Source organism: Ammospiza nelsoni, chromosome 4 (assembly GCF_027579445.1).
Source record: "Ammospiza nelsoni isolate bAmmNel1 chromosome 4, bAmmNel1.pri, whole genome shotgun sequence".
Taxonomy (NCBI): domain Eukaryota; kingdom Metazoa; phylum Chordata; class Aves; order Passeriformes; family Passerellidae; genus Ammospiza; species Ammospiza nelsoni.
In genome coordinates this window covers 55,879,137-55,896,265 of record NC_080636.1, presented here as the reverse complement: position 1 = coordinate 55,896,265, position 17,129 = coordinate 55,879,137, and the positions used below count along the sequence as shown (strand labels likewise).

The window sequence follows — 17,129 nt, the reverse complement described above, 5'->3', positions numbered from 1 at the left end:
CTCTGTATTGGAAAGATACATGGCCCTCAAAAGACAGGCTCCATTACCTCAGGGATACTGCAGTCCTTCTCAGCTACCTACAGATTCTGTCCATACCCTGCCTGAGGACAGCTCGAAGTAGCAGCACTTCAGTTGGTGTTTGGTAGTGCAAATATGAGAGGTAAGGGGAAGGGAGTTGCAATGCTTCTGAGAACTGTTAAGAAGTGAGTATGTGTTTACACAATATTTGGATATAAAACTGCTTTTTTTCCCTCACACCCTTGAGCCTTTTAGTTAGGTGAGTGGGTGAGATGCTGTGCTGCTGGTCACACATCATGCCCTGAGCGCAGGAGAAGGTGGTTCTGCAGGGTGTGTTGTAACACCCTGATTCTGGAGCTGCTCATGGATAGAGCTCCCTCCCTGTGCTCTGCAGGATGACCTGCTGCTGCCTCTGGGCTTCTCTTTCCTAAATGAGGTTACACTTGTACTTCATTGTCTGTGCAGGTTCTGAGACAGGTCAGAAATCTCATTTGAAGGAGGTGAAGTTCCTTCTGGCTTTATTGTACCAGTTGGGAAGTGATGGATTGCACATAAGCTCTGCACCTGCTATCTCTTGCAGGCCATAAATCCAAGTGATGCAGCTCAAAAGCAAACTGTAAAGTCCAGACTGACACTGTCATTTAAATGGCAATTCAGAGAAATATTGGTTTCTGAGCTACGGCTAAAGATGAGCAGGTGTCAAATTAATTCTCATGTCCTCTGAATGCAGTGCAGTAAGTCAAATTATCTCAGCTGTTTTAAAACAACTTTCTGGGGATTTTTTATTTTTTTTTCCCCCTGATCTTTGTTAGCTAATTCAAGTAGAAGTGACTTATAAATTAAACATCATTTTCTAATGAATCCAACTCATCCCTCTTAAGCCAAGTCTGATACAAAACCAAACTCATTTTAATCATTAAATGAAGTCATTGACTTTTTTGTCTGTGAATGTCAGATGGTAGCAGATTACTGAAGTACTTAACCTGAACATTATCCATAGACTGCAGCTCCCTCTTCTTCCAAGATATAGTTATGAAATGTTCTAATACCATGCATGTAAAAAGTTGGAAGTTCTCAGCATTCATTCCTGCTGGCAGAGGAGCAATTAGAAACTTATCGTGGCAACAGATTTTGTGAATAATGCAGGGGTTTTATTTAGTGATAAAAGGAAGTGTCAGACTTTCAAAATGACCAGGAACATGTTGGGGTCATTTAGGTTGTCACAAGAGCTGCTCTGAAACCTTCCCCTTTTCCAGGCTTGCAGCTAGGTCCAGGACCAGTGCACTTTTCAGCCCATCTGACAGCAGGGTAAAGAGGGAGCCTTGTACACAAAACTAAAAAAGTCCAGTTTCTGTGGATGAGAAGGGTGTTAGAGAATACCTGAACTGACATTTTACACTTAGCCATAAATAAAAATGGGGCAGCTAGTAGCAGCAAAGAATATTTGTGAAAAATAAGCATAGTATGTTTAGAGATGGCATGGGCTAGAAGAGAATAGAAATAGAAGAGAATTTTTCATTTGGAAGGGACCTATAAATACTTATTCAGTCCAATTGCCTGACCACTTCTCTTGATGAAAAGTTAAAGTGTGGTTATTAAGGGCACTGTCCAGATGCAACAGTCTTGGGGCAACAGCCATGTGTCTGAGAAGCCTATTGTAGTGTTTATCCATCCTCTCAGTAAAGAAATGCTTCCTAATGTCCTGTCTAAATTCCCTAATGCAGCTTTGAACCATTCCCAGCAGGAAAATACAGGTAATACTCAGCTATCTATGTGCTAGGAGTGTTTCCTGAAAATGTGTGGAAGAGCTAACAACATCCAGCAATTTTTTCAGCTTCCCTGTTTGCAGTCTGCTTCAGGCTTCATTTGGTTTCCTTTATTCTCCCCCTGGGATATCTCCATTGCAGATGTGTTGGATTTGTAATGAGGAAACACTAGGTTTCCAATACTTAGTGAACAAATCTCTGAAATGTTTCCTCTAACAGTTCAATTCCTCTAACTTCAATTCCTCTAAGAATTCACCAAGCTTGTCTGTGGATTTTAAACTTCAGCCAGTTAGGGAGCCAATTAATGGTGCTGTGTTACCAGAGGTAAAAGATAGTGTATTTTGGCACCATTTGTTCATGTCTCCCCATGGCTTGCCATTGGGGTCTTTGTTTCAGTATAAAAGGGGGTTAGTGGCTTTGGACATCTCTGTTTCTGCGTGCTACTAACAGGAAAACTAATAAAATGATAGGTTGAAGGTGTAAAATATAGCCCCAGAGTGATTTAAAATATGGGAGAGATGGCAGTACAATTGGAGCTTGCAATAAATGGTCAAAGATAAAATGGAAAAATCTATCCTTATTAAAAGTGGTGTGTGCAATATATTTATTTAGGCACTCAGAATCAGGAGAGTTGTGGCTGCTTCAAATGAGAAATGTGTTCTAAGGAAATACTTTCTTCATTTAAATTTAATTTGAGGAGGTTTGAAAGTAGAATTCATTCTTGTAGAATTAGATTATGCCCTGGTTGTTATATTTCCCTCTTCCACATCATCTTGTCTCTCTCAGTTCCACAAATAGCTTTTTCATCTTGGTTGCCACTGGCAAAAGCCTGTAAGTAGGATTTTTGGACACATAGGAGTGAATCAGAAATTCTGTGGTTGGAGGTTTTGCAGTCATTAGGAGGAGGTGCCGGAGTGATAGAAGGTCGGTCACTTGGTCAGATTTAATCCAACTGTAAGTTTTGGGGTTTTTTTCAGAAACAGGATGATAATGGTGAGGATATAGTGCCAGCAAGCAACCTCAGTGCTGAGTCACAGTGTCATCTGCCTTTCTGCAGCCTATGGAAGCTGCATCTCACATGCTCTTCCTTCAGAAATCAGGGTGCACACCTTACCCAGATCACACTGTGACCACCAGGAGTGAATCTTGGGCCACAACCAGTGCATTTCAGTACTGACATCCTGAGGGGAATAAGAAACATGGGCTTATCTTTGTCCTGTTTCTGCCTCCAAAAGATGAGATAGAGATTTCATCTCATCTAGAGATAGACGGGGAAAGGCAGATCTTGTTTTGCCTTTCCCCTGGGGTACTCTGGTACATGGCAGAGCCATGTCTCTGTGGCTGGGAGAGGTGAAGGGTGGGATGCTGCCTAAGAGCAGAAGAAGCTGATGGAAGCAGCAGAGCAATAGAATGAAGATTCTTCACCAAAGTAGTTCTTACCTTAAGCAGTCCTTGTCAGATCCTACAAGGATGTGTGGCCACTGGTGGGATCTGTCTGCTTTATAAAGGGCTTTGAATGCCCTGGACAATGTGATGTTCATCAGGCAAAACAGGAAAGGCAGCTATGCAAGTGCTTCAGCCTTACTCCTGTACTCCTTCCCAGCCTTACAAAACCTGACCTAACACCCTGAGGTTCACACCTGGAATAGAGAGGACTCTTAGGGGAAAGAAACAAATGCTGTGGGGGTTTGGGGCAGAGAAGATGATAAATTGCACACACTTTTGGTAACCTTAAGGGCAGCTAAGGGAACTGTCAAAAGCATTTTGCAGGCCAGCTTTCAAGCAGGAGTACAATTGTGCAGTGCCCAGGCTCTCCTGGGAGAGTCATCCTTCACCTGCCAGCCCTCCCTCCTGTCTCAAGGTGGCCAAGTTGTGGTCCCAGCTGCATTTGAATCCTTCTGCTTAGCAGAAGGATACCAAGGCAGCAGTGGGTGCTTGTGAAATGCAGTCACTGCTGTGTAATTATTACATCAGGGCCCCTGAGGTATGTGCCCTGGTCCGTGACTGGACTTGTGATGCTGGCTGGTGCAGCTGGCACGTTGTTCATTCGGGCCATGGAATCTTGCTTTAGTGGGAAATAATCCCCTGGGGGCAAAATCTACAGCTAGCCCAGCAGATTGCCATGGTAGGAGCAGCAGCCTGTCCCCTGCCCTTGCACACACCCCCCTGCCTGTTTGCTCCCCTGCACCTCAGGGATCCTGTCCTTCTATGCTGTAAGAACCCGGGCACTGGCAGCTTTCAGCTTCTGTACTGAAAGGAGTTGATTTCTGCTTTTTATCACCAAAACTGAAAGGAGGCTTTTACTTAGAGATAGCAATAGGTAGTAGTGAGAGAGCCATTTCTGCTTCTGCTTGTGTGGGTCCTCATTCTGTCTTTTTAAAGCAAATAATCAACCAGCTTTTATAGGTAGTGGTTTCTAACAGTTCTCACTGATTGCAAATACCTTATTTATCTATTTAGATTCCTTCCAGTTCACCAAGTAGCATGTGAAATTACTGAGTTTCTGATGGGTGTCTGTAAAATCTCGGTTAAGGTATGGTGGGACAGCATGTTGTAGTTATTTAAATTACAACTTTTTTTTCTTTAAACAACAGGATACTTTCTTGACGTACTTCACTTCAGGTATGACCTTTGTGTCTCTGCTGGTACATTTTTGAGTTTATGATGCACTTCACATTCCTATAAAGTCTTTCACTGAGCGTTCTAAGAGTCTTTACAAGATGTAATTAACTGAAATACTGTGTCTCCCCTGTGAGGTCAGTAAATACCCTTAATTGCTTTTTGCAGAAAGAGGAAAATATGGTAGAGAAATTTTAAAGGAATTCACCAGTGGTGGGTGAAAAGCTACTGAAGAGGCAGCAGCAGAGGCTGTGATTCCTGAACCCTCTCTGGTGTGCACCATTTCTCTTTCTTACATAAGCATGCATAGGAACGATGTAACCCAGCAGAGTGAGGTAGGATGTAGGTCAGGTTTCTTTTGTCAATGCATCTTCTGCTTTTTGACCTCTAAGTTGCTGAAAGCAACAAAAGCCTGTGGATGAGGGAGCCTTTTCAGAACTGGTTAAAAAAGCAACAAGCAACCCCTGAAAGCCTCAATCCCCTCTAAAGAGCTATTTTTAGGAAGCTAAATCAAAGAAGAGTCCCCTGGGGGGTCTGTACACAAAGTTGCTGTCTGGCTGCCTTCAGATAGCTTAAAGTTTTAATGCACTTGTCAGGCTGTCACCTTCTGTGCCTGGTGAAAACAGAGAGCAGGCTGAACGGGCTGTCGGGGACAGACAGACACTTCTTCAGGGCTGCTGAGGCCAGGCCCATTCACTGGAGGTTTTGGAAAGAGGGAATGTGCAGTGTTAAGATGACTTTCAGTCCCATTTTGATGAAAAGTTGTTGTTCACTCTGTTCTGAGTTTAAAGGGGAAACAGATTTCCACTGTGTTGTTGTTGACTGCTTTATCAGAAAAATGGCAGCAGAACCTTGAGCAGAAATTACTATATGTATTGCTAACAATATAAATGTGATGCCTAGCTTTAAGGACCACCAAGGAAGGAAGCTTAACAGGGCATCATTGTCATTTTGCAGCTGTGTGAAAAAGCTGTGTCTGTCCCTTCAACCGTGCTCCACACCACGTGGAAGTTCTTTTTTACCTTTGAGTACCTGGTGGTTTATTTTTCCTGAAAGCAGAATAGCTCTAATGACAAGGTTGGAAGGACTTTGAGGCATCCTGAACATCCTGAACGCAGAGGCAAGAGGGGACAGCACAAGCTGCTGTGTTGTTGAGAGGAAAGGGAATAAAGTGTTGGAACCAATGTCAGAGTGGCAGTGCAGAAGTGCCAGGGGAAGACAGTCCTTGCTGTGGTGCTCTGAAACACTTCTCTGGGAGCTGAAGCACTACTGGCTTTGTACAAAGCGGGCTCTTGACTGTGAAAGTTGCAAAGTAGCCAGGAGCAGCTGGGACAAGGAAGGCAAAACCTTTGTTTCCTTGAAGCCCTTGGCACTTTCTTTTACCCAGCACATGTTAAATAGATATAGTAAATGCAGTCGTGCAGTAACAAATTTGATGAGCTGATTTAGGTGAAATGAGAAACAATGAAGAGTTAACTCTAGATTATTATTGCTTTGATGTTTGCAGCTCACATATTTTTTTCTTAGAAAATAAATCACCTGTTTTTACAGGGACACTAGAAGGAAAGCTTGGAGACAATTTGTTTTTATTTCAGCTCAACCGATCAGGAATAAAAGCATGTCACTGTTGTGAGAGTGGAGCTGCTTTGCCCCAAGAAAGCCTCCTTAAAGCAGGGAAGGCTGGAGCCACTAGAGATTCCTGTGGCCTTGAACTGTGCTGGCACAGGATAGCTGTTGAAACAGCAGTTATCACTAAGAATTGTTTGGAATTCTTGCCTAGAGACTTTAACAGAATTAGCAACTGATCATTCTGGCTGATAGTGAAGAATTGTGATAGGTCAGGGGGTGACTTAAAACAATCTAAAATAAGAGCAGGTGCTGGGGGCACTCATTTAAACCCACAGGAAAGTAGGGACAAAATGAAGAGGGGCAGGCCCACGATCTGCTGTGTAAAAACTGGGAAGTAGTTTATTAGCGAATAAGCCATCCCAGTCAGCCATCTGAACTGAAGGAGGCTGGAGTGGGGAGTGTGTCACCTATGGCATGGGAAGAGACTGCAAGGTGATGCTTTCATCCCATTGTTTCACAGGACATAGGTTTGGTAGGTGTCATTCTGTATATGAAATTGGTGTGGTGATTTTGCATTAAGGACACTCTGCCTTACCTCCTGTGGTTATTGCTGTTAAATTTGGCCTGTGAGAGTGATTTGGTTGTTGAAATGGAACTTACACGGTGGAAGTGCCTTGGTGCTTGCTCTAACACTGTGCATCCACAGCTATCTGATGGTGCAGCAATCCCAAACGAGCCCTGCTGCAACCAGGCATTGGGAGCTATGGCCTCACACCTGGCCATGCCTCTGCTGGGTGTCAGGCCTGTAGGAAATCACTGTTACCAAGCTAAATGCCTTAGTGCTTGTCAGCCAATTCCAGGTATATTTTTAAACTACCAGGAAGTTTGAAATTTCCTTTATTGTGGCAGCAAAAAATTGGTAATACAGGCAGGGGACTTCAGTGTAAAAACTCTTCCGGCTTGGAAAAGATTGGGGTTTTTTGGGGTGGGAAAGTCCCACAAACCCTCCTGCTGCTCATCCCTTTTTCCTGTAGTGTGCCTGTGTTGTGTCTGCTGCATTGCAGATGGAACCAATGTTTCTCTTGCATCTTATTATGAACTGGTGGAAGTGTGTTCAGTTAAACAGCCAGGAACCAGAGTCAGGACAGAGTGGACCTGACCTTTATTTCTGATGGCCTGTCTTCAGAGTTCATGGTAGTATTCCCGGTGGTGCAGTACCTATGTAAAGATAATAATTCCTTTTTTCCTCTTTCTGTGACTAATATGGCTAAAGCTATCATTTAACAGCCAAAGACAGTCTGGATCAGGAAGGACTTCTTGGCCGTAAGGAGGTAAGGTGCAGGACTGTATAGCTGATTAATTATTGGATCTGGAAGAGGCAATACTGAGATGTCACTGTTTGAAATTTTCTATAGTGCTTTGTTAGCTTCCAGTTTGGGGAGAACTTAACAGGCTTGAGGATAAAAATGTAGCTTTAGTCTAGAAAATGTAGTTTACTGAATGACACCCTATTGGTGGTAGGTACCTGAGCATTTTCAGCACTGAGATCCAAGCATTGCAAAACCACATGACAGGAATGTTTTTTTTTTCTATAATCTGTAGGATTGACCTCAGTGTTACGAGAACAAAACCAGTGTCATGCTGTCTATCCCTTCTGTTACATGTCCCTGTGGATTTTTTACCTATTTCATGTATTTCTGCAGCTACCAACTCATTGAAGTATTGGATCAGTATTTTGGACTAATTTTGAGTGCACTGTATATATTCAGGGCACTGAAGATAGTCTCCTAGTGCAGCTGAAACCACACTGTGATCTGAATTGCATGACTAAAGTGAAAGGAGTCCTCTTAGATTCATTGCTTGACACTTAATATCCACAGAAGACGGTGGTTGCGTACTCATATGCCATAAAAGAAGTGAGTATATCTAAACCTGTATAAATAACACTGTGGGATTAAGTAGTTTGCCATCCCCTCTTGCAGCCACTTTTACATCTGACAAATCAAAGCTGCCGTTTGTAAAGTGGCATTTAAAAAGGCCTCAGACAGCAGCCCCAGAGGCAAGGCTGCTCTCCCGTGGCTGGCAGCCAGCTGCCTGGGAGGCAGCGCCATCCCACTCCCCTGCCCCTTTCCAGGGCACAGGGCTGTGTGAGGCTGCTGCAGACAGCAGAGGCATTAACAAGAAATGGCTCTGCCGCCTGGAAACCGCTGTGGCAGCGTAATCTTTGTCCAGGGCTGTTTAGGCAGCAGTCTGAGCTGCCCTAATGGGAGTAACACATACATTAGGCCAGTGCTGGAGAGCTGCACGGATATGGGCTGTTGGTAGCTGCAGGTGGGGCTGAGCTGGGACAAACCAGTGCATCCACACTGTCCTGGAGAACTGGAAAGGAGCTTGGGACTGGAAAGGAGCAGCAGCAGTGAGGAGCAGAGGTACTCTGGGTGCTCTTTGGTTTTGTACTGGGCAAGTAAAAGCAGCAGCAGTGTTTAGAAGGACATTGTGTTCATGGTGAGGTGGAAAACTCTCTTTTTCAAAAATGTATACTACTAGTTCTCCCAGCATAAATATCACCAGATAAAGTTTGTTTGTTGTATTCATTTTGAATGGGTTTGCCAGGACTGTGATCTGTAGTCTTACAAAGATGTTTGCATCCCTGCAGCATATGCTTTAATCTCTTTCCAAACCTTAGATCTGCTGAAACTTACCTGTATTGTGGAAATTTCAGCTTTGGTCAGTTCCTCAGAGTGAGCATGTGGGACCTGTGGCTATAATGCACTTCCAGCTGAGGGGCAGGGCAGTGCTTCCTGATGAGCAATTTCCACTCTGTCTGCTCTGGAGGAGCCAGTGCATATGTCATCATGTGCTGTGAATTTATTCCCAGTGCTCCTGACAGAAGAGAAGCCTGATTCTGGAGTCTCAATTTTTTAGATAACAGAAATAGAAATTATTTTTTTCTTTTCCGTTCTTGGAGAGAACTGTTTCAGTAAGTCCTACAACAAGGCAGGATTATTTATGGGTGTGTTTTGGGGTTTTTTTCCCCATCAAAAATGAATCACAAGGTTAAGGAAAAAGCCTCTCGACTTCCCCAAAGTAAGATCAGAATTAGAACAAGTCAAGAATGTGTTAAATTTGTTCTGCAGCCATGCTCTCTAGCTGTTACAGATCACAGGGGCATAGAATTGTGGTAGTTTGAAAAGTTGTCAGCAAACAAGAAAATAAATGTAACTCTCATACTTGAAACAAAATACCAGCTTATTTTGTCAGAGACTTCACAAACATGACTGCTTTTTTAACATAAGCCTGCTATGAGACAGATTTTAATGCAGCAGAAGCAGTTATGCTCAGATTTAGAAATGGATTAAGTGAAAGAGAATTAGAGGGTAAACTGTTGTTCTTGTAAATAGACAGAAAATAACATACTGAAACATGATAGTGTTCCAGGGTATTCTGATACACAGCTCTGAGGAAAAAGTTGACAATGTAACTCAAGAAAGAAATTGGGATTTATTGTGGTTGTCTCTCAGAGACAATTTTCAGGTGACCTGAAGGTTTATTTGTGGCACCTTCTCTTTCCAGTGCTACAGTTCAGCTGTCAACCTTTTTATCAGAATAGAGTGGTTGGTGAGAGGAAGCATGGGAGAACAACCTGGAAGGATTGGCTGCATCTCTATCAGCTCTGTACCTGACTGTACCAAAGGTCAGGGCAGTTGCCCAAAAGCTGCAGAGGTTTGGGAAGAGGTAAAAGTGGCAGAGCAGTTTGCAGGGATGGTATTTTGTATCATTTCAGCAAAATCTACAAGTCTCTTGCTGGGTGGAATTAGAGCTGCAGTACTCATTCAGTGTTTGGTGGTAACTTGTTAGATCTGGATGGAAGATATCCTTGCTTTGATAATTAAGTTCTCCAACTTTTTCCATCCCAATTTTTGGTCTTCCTTCTGCTGGCTTTGGTATTACACTACACATAAGCTTTTCTTCCATCCTCATTGCTATCACCGAGTTGGAAGGAACTGACTCCTCCAGTTTGTTCAGCCAGCTGTGCTCATAAAGGACTTTGCTTCCAGCCCAGATGCTGAAGAAGGCAGTTCTGTTCATGGGTCAGCTTCCTCAGCACAGGAGTCTGCAGGGGAGCTTGTCCTTGGTAACTCCTTCGTTATCTCATGCTTGAATTGCCTCACTTTCACGGCCTTGATTGTACAATGTGTGCAGAGAGAGGGCAGTGGCATCTCACACCTGCCCTGTCCTTAGTGCTCCTACTGCATCTGCATTGACGTGACACAGTGGGAACTATAAAAGGGGATCTGGATCAGCTGAGGCCCGTCCCTCTGGAGAAAGCAGGATTCCAAGGTGTGTAAAAGTCATGCAAGCACTGATAACCTGAAGAACCTCTTTGTTGTATAGTGTGATGTAGTTTAGTTGCAAGATTTAGCTCAGCAGTTCTACTCGGAACTAGAGGAATTTCCCAAGGATAATCTAAGGATGGGATCTAAAAAATGTTCTAACTCTTTTGAGGCTCAACTTAAGTGCTTGTGGTATTGGAGGCAACAAATGTCCTGCTTTGCAGTAGTGTTCACAAAAATGTGTTTCTTTCTATTTATCAGGCCTTTCATGCTGTAGTGTTCTATAAACCACATGTCTACAAATCCAATTATTAATGACTTGCTTTTTTCAGAGCTTGATAGCTTAATACAGGGAATGTATGGGATGCCTAGGACAAACGATGTCCCTTACAGCACATTGTACTTTCCTGCCCCTTTCCTAGCACCTGCAGCTTTATATTCCTTAGTTTGTGCTTGTTTCTCTGTGAACAGAGGCTCGTGTTCAGCAGCTTGCTGTTCAGCATGGCTTTCCAGGAGAAATGATAACGTGAGGAGTGTCCCTGACCTTTTTGTCCTTGGCCATAAAACCCTTTCCATTGTATGCAGCTGCATGTACAGCAGGTTGGTGTTTGCCTCCTTGAAGCACGTTAGGGATTAACCTTTTGCAAAAGCCAATTGGAGACAGTGAAACCTGCCCACTACTGCCACCTCTCACCCCTCTCCTTCCCTGGCTTGGGATTCTGTTTGTTTTTTGGCAAATAGAAACATCTGTCTTGCCCCAGTGAAATGAGAACGTGAATGAGGTTTTTGGAGACCTTCTGCACTCTGCCTTGAAAAGTAAATTTACTCAGGGATGGAGATTATTTTGGAAGAGTGGGAGCGAGAAAGTGATGCCTTTGTCGCAAAGGTGGAGAAAGCAGCCTGGTGGTTATGTTAAAATGCCTTTAATATTGACTGAGTCTGCTCAGAAGAAGAGAATGCTTATATTATGTGCTGTGGCTGAGGGGATGTTGAAATACAGGCAGGAATTATCAGGCAGGTTTCTGTCAGGGCTGTCATCACTGTTGTGTTTCTCTTTGGCTTTTAAATCCTTTCCCTGTTTGTTAAAAGAGCAATTCACAGAACACCTTTCCTGGTGAGAGCTTGTTTTACAGTTTTGGGATCTAGCTTTCCATTCCCAGGTGAAAAACTTTGGAAAAATGTAAGGGATGGATGACTGCAAGAATAACAAAGTGTAAATTAGTTGAAGATAAACATTTTGCAGTATGTTAAATACTGTCTGTGGGCTAAGACACAGTGTCCCTTTAGTGGAGAGATACGGAAGCATTTCTGAGAAAAACAGGACTGGGTTCCTATGGGGAAATGGGTGGGAGAGAGGGAGAGGAGAAATGAGAGCAGTAGAAGTGCCTTGGGCAGGCAAATGCAGATAATGGTGCAGAGCAGAGGGAAAGGGGCTGTGCTGCAGATCTCCTGCGTGAGCTCTGGAGGTCACATCGGAATGCCAGAATTGAAGGCCCAGGTGCTACAATTTTGGCTCTTGCGGCTGCAGGTGACCTCCAAAGAAATGCCCCCCAAACAAACAGCATGGTAGGGCTGGCCCCTGGAGCTCAGCTAGCAAAAGGTACCAGTTTGGGATATTAAACAGAATTTACAGTCGTTTCCACCTCAGTGATTATGGCTTTGTTTTTAGTTTGACTGTTAAGTATACATTGAGTTCAAAGCTGGGACGGCAGAAACATTTGTTTGCATCATGAACAGAAAGATCATTTGCAAACATTGAGGATTCAGATCAGCTTTCATGCTGGCAGGTAGTTGCTTGACCCAGGTCAAGAAACTGGGCAGCATTTCATGGGCTTCAGCCCAGACTGGCCCAGCTGGCCCAGGGAGTCAGGTTCCATCCCCTTTCTTGCTGCTGGGATCCTTCTGCTAAACCAAACAACACAAACACATCTGTCTGGTTCTGTACAGCAACAGACCACAGAAATTGCTGCTGCTCTTTATGCCTTCCATTTAATTCCCCATATAATGTATTTAATTTCCCATCTTAATGGTTTGTTACTAGAATTACAAAATGCCATCTTGCTTATAAAATAAGCAAAATGCCAGAGTTGGCAGCTAGGTCCCAGGTAATGTGTTGGCATAGTGTCAAAATGACTTGGTAGCAATCAGTGTGTCCCTGGACAAGGTATCAGTGTGCTAATGAATGTTTAAGTGTTTACAGTAGTTTTACTGCAGTCAATAAAAGGGGTGAAGATGGAGGAAAGCAGAGGAAGTGAGGAGTGGAACAGGTGGTGGCTGGAGTCTACCTGGGGAGCTCAGTGGGAGCTGCCTGCAGCCACAGGCAGCTTTGGGCATTGCCCTGACCACACAAACCAGATAAAGTATTTTGTGTTACCCAGGGCTTGGGTGCTCTAGTAGAAGAGGGCTGGAGCACTTGCCTGATGTTCTTGGTTAACTAAAGTCATACATGAAGTGTATCTGAATTTGCCAAAGAGGTCAGGTAAAAAATGTGAGTAGATTTTGTATGATGTTTCCAACAAATAACAAGTCAGGTGTTTTTCCTTTTGAGACCATATTGCCTCTAACATTATCAAGATTGCTATTAAAATATGGCATTAAATGAACAAAATACTTTATTGCATTATGGTGTATTTTTACTGCTCTGAAGTGTGCATTTACAGTTTTGTTTTACCAAGGAAGCCAAAAAGCTTGTCATTTTCAGTCAGTGAAAGGACTGTTTGGCTTTCTTTGGCCAGTGTTCCACAAACCCACTTATTCACATAGCTATAAATACCTTAATATTTTCCTATCTACACATTTTGATTTATAACAGCAGCAGCTTAAGAAAATAACTGCTTTCCCAGTCTACAGTGAACTGCTGAAAAATACCCTCACATGTCTTTTCCTTTCTTAACTGAGTTATACACATGACAGAAAAAACCTGACTATATGAAAATGTGTGTTGTCTTTGGGCCACAGCCTGTGATGGATATATAAATAAAAATATTTATGTGAGGATCAAAGGTATTTGTTGAGAGAGATATTTGAGAGGTATTGCTGTAAACAACAGCAATGAAGGCCAAGGTCCCTGAGTGCCCAGTGACAGAGCAGACTGAACCCCTTCCCTAGGTGTGGGGTGAGTTAAGGAAATGCTGACTTCACATTCTCAACCTCTTCCCCAATTATGAACAGGTTCAATTAGAAGCAGATCTGATTGCTGTAGCTGTCTGAACCGTGTTTTCTTGTCCCTTCCTCTCCTTGCCATGCAAATGTGTGTGTGTGAGGGACCCAGAGCTTGAGGACCTCTGCTCCAGCCTCCCCTAATATTGCTTTTCTAGGCAGGGTGTTAGAGGAGCCTCAGTGACTGTGTTTGCCCTGCTACCTCACTGCCTCATTCAGGGAACCTGTTGTGTTTTGTTGGCTGGACTGCCAATGCATTTCAAAAAATAAAAGCATAATTCTCTCGTGTGTCACAGGTCGCCTCTTCCTGTGGAGGGTTAATTCGCAGATCCTGGGGCAGGCTGGAGAGATGATGAGGGAAAAGGCATGTTTGTGCTGCTAAATGTAATCAGTAGAGCAGAGGGCTTTACTTGGGATGGAGCCATTTGTTTTCTCTTCTTTCATATTTTTCTTAGGTAAGCAGAAGTTTGTTTCCTGACTCTTTTCTGAAATAGCAGTCGATAGTTTAATGAAAATGAAGCAGCAGTGTTTCAAGGACTACAGATGTGTTCTTTTAATCTTTGCAGCCCCAGAGGGGATGAGCAGCTACCTGGGTGGGTGCAAAGCTGGTGGGCAGTTGCTGCCACACAAGGGCTTCTGTCATTGAGGCAGAGCTGTGGCTGCTTCTGGTGCATCCCCTCCTGTTGCTCCAAGAGAGCCAGGCCCATGGCATCTGCTGGGGCTATCAGCTGGTTAAGCCCTGGCTCTGATTTCATCTTTGTGGGGTCATTAGCAACTTGGCATCTGCTGGCAGCTAGCATGTTCACCTTCTCATAATGGGCTTTTGTTATCATTGCAGTTACCAGGGCCTCTTGCAAAGGGGAGCTCCACATGTGCATTACAATGAATAGCTGTGTGCTAGAGCTATTCAGATGTGGTTGTTGTCACCCTGAGAGCCAAAAGTTAAGTCTGTCTTCTCTTCTCTGTGTGATCACAACCCTTGGCTTAGGAGTGAATGTTATATGAAAAGCAGCCTGGACTCAAGGCACAAAGTCCTGATTCAAACTCAGCTCCCGCTAAGTGTTTCTAGGGGATGGGGCTCAGGTGCTGCTTTCTGGTGCAGGGCAGTCACTAATGAAAATGCTTCACTCAGATGGTTTCTGCAGTTCTGTCTCTGTGCCTTGATGCGCTGTTGTTGTCTGGGTTGCTATGGCTGTGCCAGCATGGGGCTGGCTCCCCTGCAAGGAATCATGAAAAGAAGTGGCTGCCTTTCTGCTCTCTTATCAAAATGTGCCAGGGGTGCTCAGCGACCTTGGAAGGCCTGTGTTTCTTAATAATCCATGTCTGCAGCAGCCAGTTGTTCAGCACCTCTCCGTGCCTGTTCACTGTGCTGGCTGTGATGGCTGCTAATGCCTTTTGCAGGTGCTGGGAACAGAGCAGAGCTGCTGTTGTTCAGCAGCTGTTCAGAAGTAATCCCTGTGTGAGGCAGCCTTGGCTGTTTAACTTGGTTTTGGGGTCTCTGTTTAGGAATGCTGTCTCCAGTGAAACAGCAGTGCTGATGGCAGGCAGCAAGTTGCCTGGTTCACTTGTTGTGACTACAGTAGTTCTCTGGGGTATCACCAACAACACAAGGTGCTATGAAAGTTGCTGGGTTTATGGAGAGAGTGGAACATCTGCTTCCTACAAAAGCTGTTGCCATAGCAGCTGTGTGCCTTAAGAATGGCTTCCTAATACAGTCTAGGTAATTAATGTGTACTCTAAGGGTTAAATGAAGTACAGAACAATCAGTTCAAGAGCCAACATTGGGCCTTGTGCTAAGCCATGAGCACAACTGGAATCAACCTTTAGGGCCAGCAGTCCTCAGCCAAGCATCTCCACACCCATCACACCAGCAGTACGTAGGCACGTCATGTTCAGAACTGCCTACTGTAGGCTGAACTTAGATGGAAGCAGGAACGGGGGTGAGGAAGCCAAGACAGAGACTGGTTTGCACATTTTTCTGCTGCAGGTATAGGAGAAGAATGAGGCTGGAGCTACAAATGCAAGCCACGGCATGGTTAAATTCCTGAACTGGCTTTTTTTGGTTTTTAACTCTATGTCATGTATGATTGATCTCTAATTTCTGCCTGCTGGGAGAAGGAATTTCAGTGTCAACTGTGTTTTCATTCTCCTCTTGCCGCTTCAGCGTGGAAAATGGTAAAATGTCATTTGTTTGTATAAATATTTTACATTCTCATTTTTCATTTGTGTTGTCTTAAACAAATCAAAATTGTTTGGGACCGTAATAGCCTCATTTTACTGAGGCACTATTATGAATCTGTAATGAGAGGCTAAATGAACAGGGAAGAGGGGGAAATAAGAGTTTTGTCAGATTCTTGCATATAATACAAGTTCAGGACCGTAAATCCCAGTGGTGCTTCATTGCATGTGGAGTCCAAGGGCTGGGTGTAGTGCAGGGTTTCATTCTGACTAAAATCCTCATCAAGCTCCTCATCTGTAGCTGTCTAATGGGATGGAGTGCTCCTTCCTTTGTGTGCCAGCTTTGGGCTGAGCACCACGAGCACTGTCTCCTGTTAGCCCTCATTGTCTTGAACAAGACCAAGCCATGCACATTCATTTACTTCTAGGCCATTCATTTACTTCTTGTTTTCTTCTACTGCTGTAGTCAGGAGGTTTTTGAGACCCATCTGCAGTCTTTATGGCTGCACATATTTATCCAAATGCTTTGTCACATTGATATTTCCTGAAAAATCCCTTCACCCAGGATTTTCTGCTGGGAAGCTGAGGAGCCTCAGAGAAAGAGGAAAACAAATTCTTATCATTTGCTTTTCCAGTGTGGTGCTCACATGTGGAATGTGTTTGGAGATTGCTTACCAACAGGTGGTAGTTCCATTGGTTTCATGTGCATTGTTTTGACTTATTGGCCAATCAGGGTCAAGCTGTGTCAGACTCACGAGTTTTCATTATTATCTTGTTAGCCTTTTTAAGTGTCCTTTCTGTATTCTTTAGTATAGTATAGTAAAGTAGTCCTTAATATAATATAGTATCATAAAATAATAAATTAGCCTTCTGAGAACATGGAGTCAGATTCATCATTCTTTCCATCGTCCAGGGGTCCCAGAAAATACAATACTTTAAAGCACCTGGTAGAAATTGTAGCTGCCAGTTAATGTTTATCTTCAGTGTCTTGAACATAGAAACACTCTTCTCCTTCCTTCTTCTACCATTAATTTTAGCTGTGCAGGTAAAATGTGTGTTATACAGCCCCTGTGGATAGTGCCAAAGAGGAGCTGGTGCACAGGGCCCATGCAGTGTCTGGTGCTGGGCAGCCTCAGATGATCTGCTTTGCCACCCTGGCCATTGGGTGCCCTGGCACCTGTGCCTCTGCAGCCTGTGCACTGCAGCTTAGTCTGCACAGAGCTCTTTCATTTTGGGCTGGGAGCTGTGAGATGAGGTACATTATTACATTTCCAGCCCCAGGCACTCACTCTTCGCTCTCTTGATCTCACAATTTACCAACTGTGTGTTTTTCTCAAATATGTCAGAGAAAAGTAAATTTGTAATTCCATCTCATTTTTCTTCAGCAATTACACCGCTCAAGGTTATGTGTTACCAAACTGAATTACAGGCACAGAGTGTTGAGTTGGAAGTATCACTGTCAATAGATACTGCAGTTACTGTGCAG

General features: G+C 43.8%; 1 protein-coding gene across 6 annotated transcripts in view; it reads left to right on the top strand.

The window, feature by feature from the left end:
* Positions 1 to 17,129, top strand: part of ARHGAP24 (Rho GTPase activating protein 24) — a 250,779-nt gene that overhangs the window by 181,725 nt on the left and 51,925 nt on the right. The window contains exon 1 of one of the 6 annotated variants that reach the window (XM_059470854.1): positions 8,336 to 8,401. The exons of the other annotated variants lie outside the window; for them this stretch is intronic. The gene's annotated coding sequence lies outside the window, so the exon portion shown is untranslated. Of the gene's footprint in view, positions 1 to 8,335; positions 8,402 to 17,129 lie in introns of those variants that run through there. 6 annotated transcript variants of the gene reach the window in all.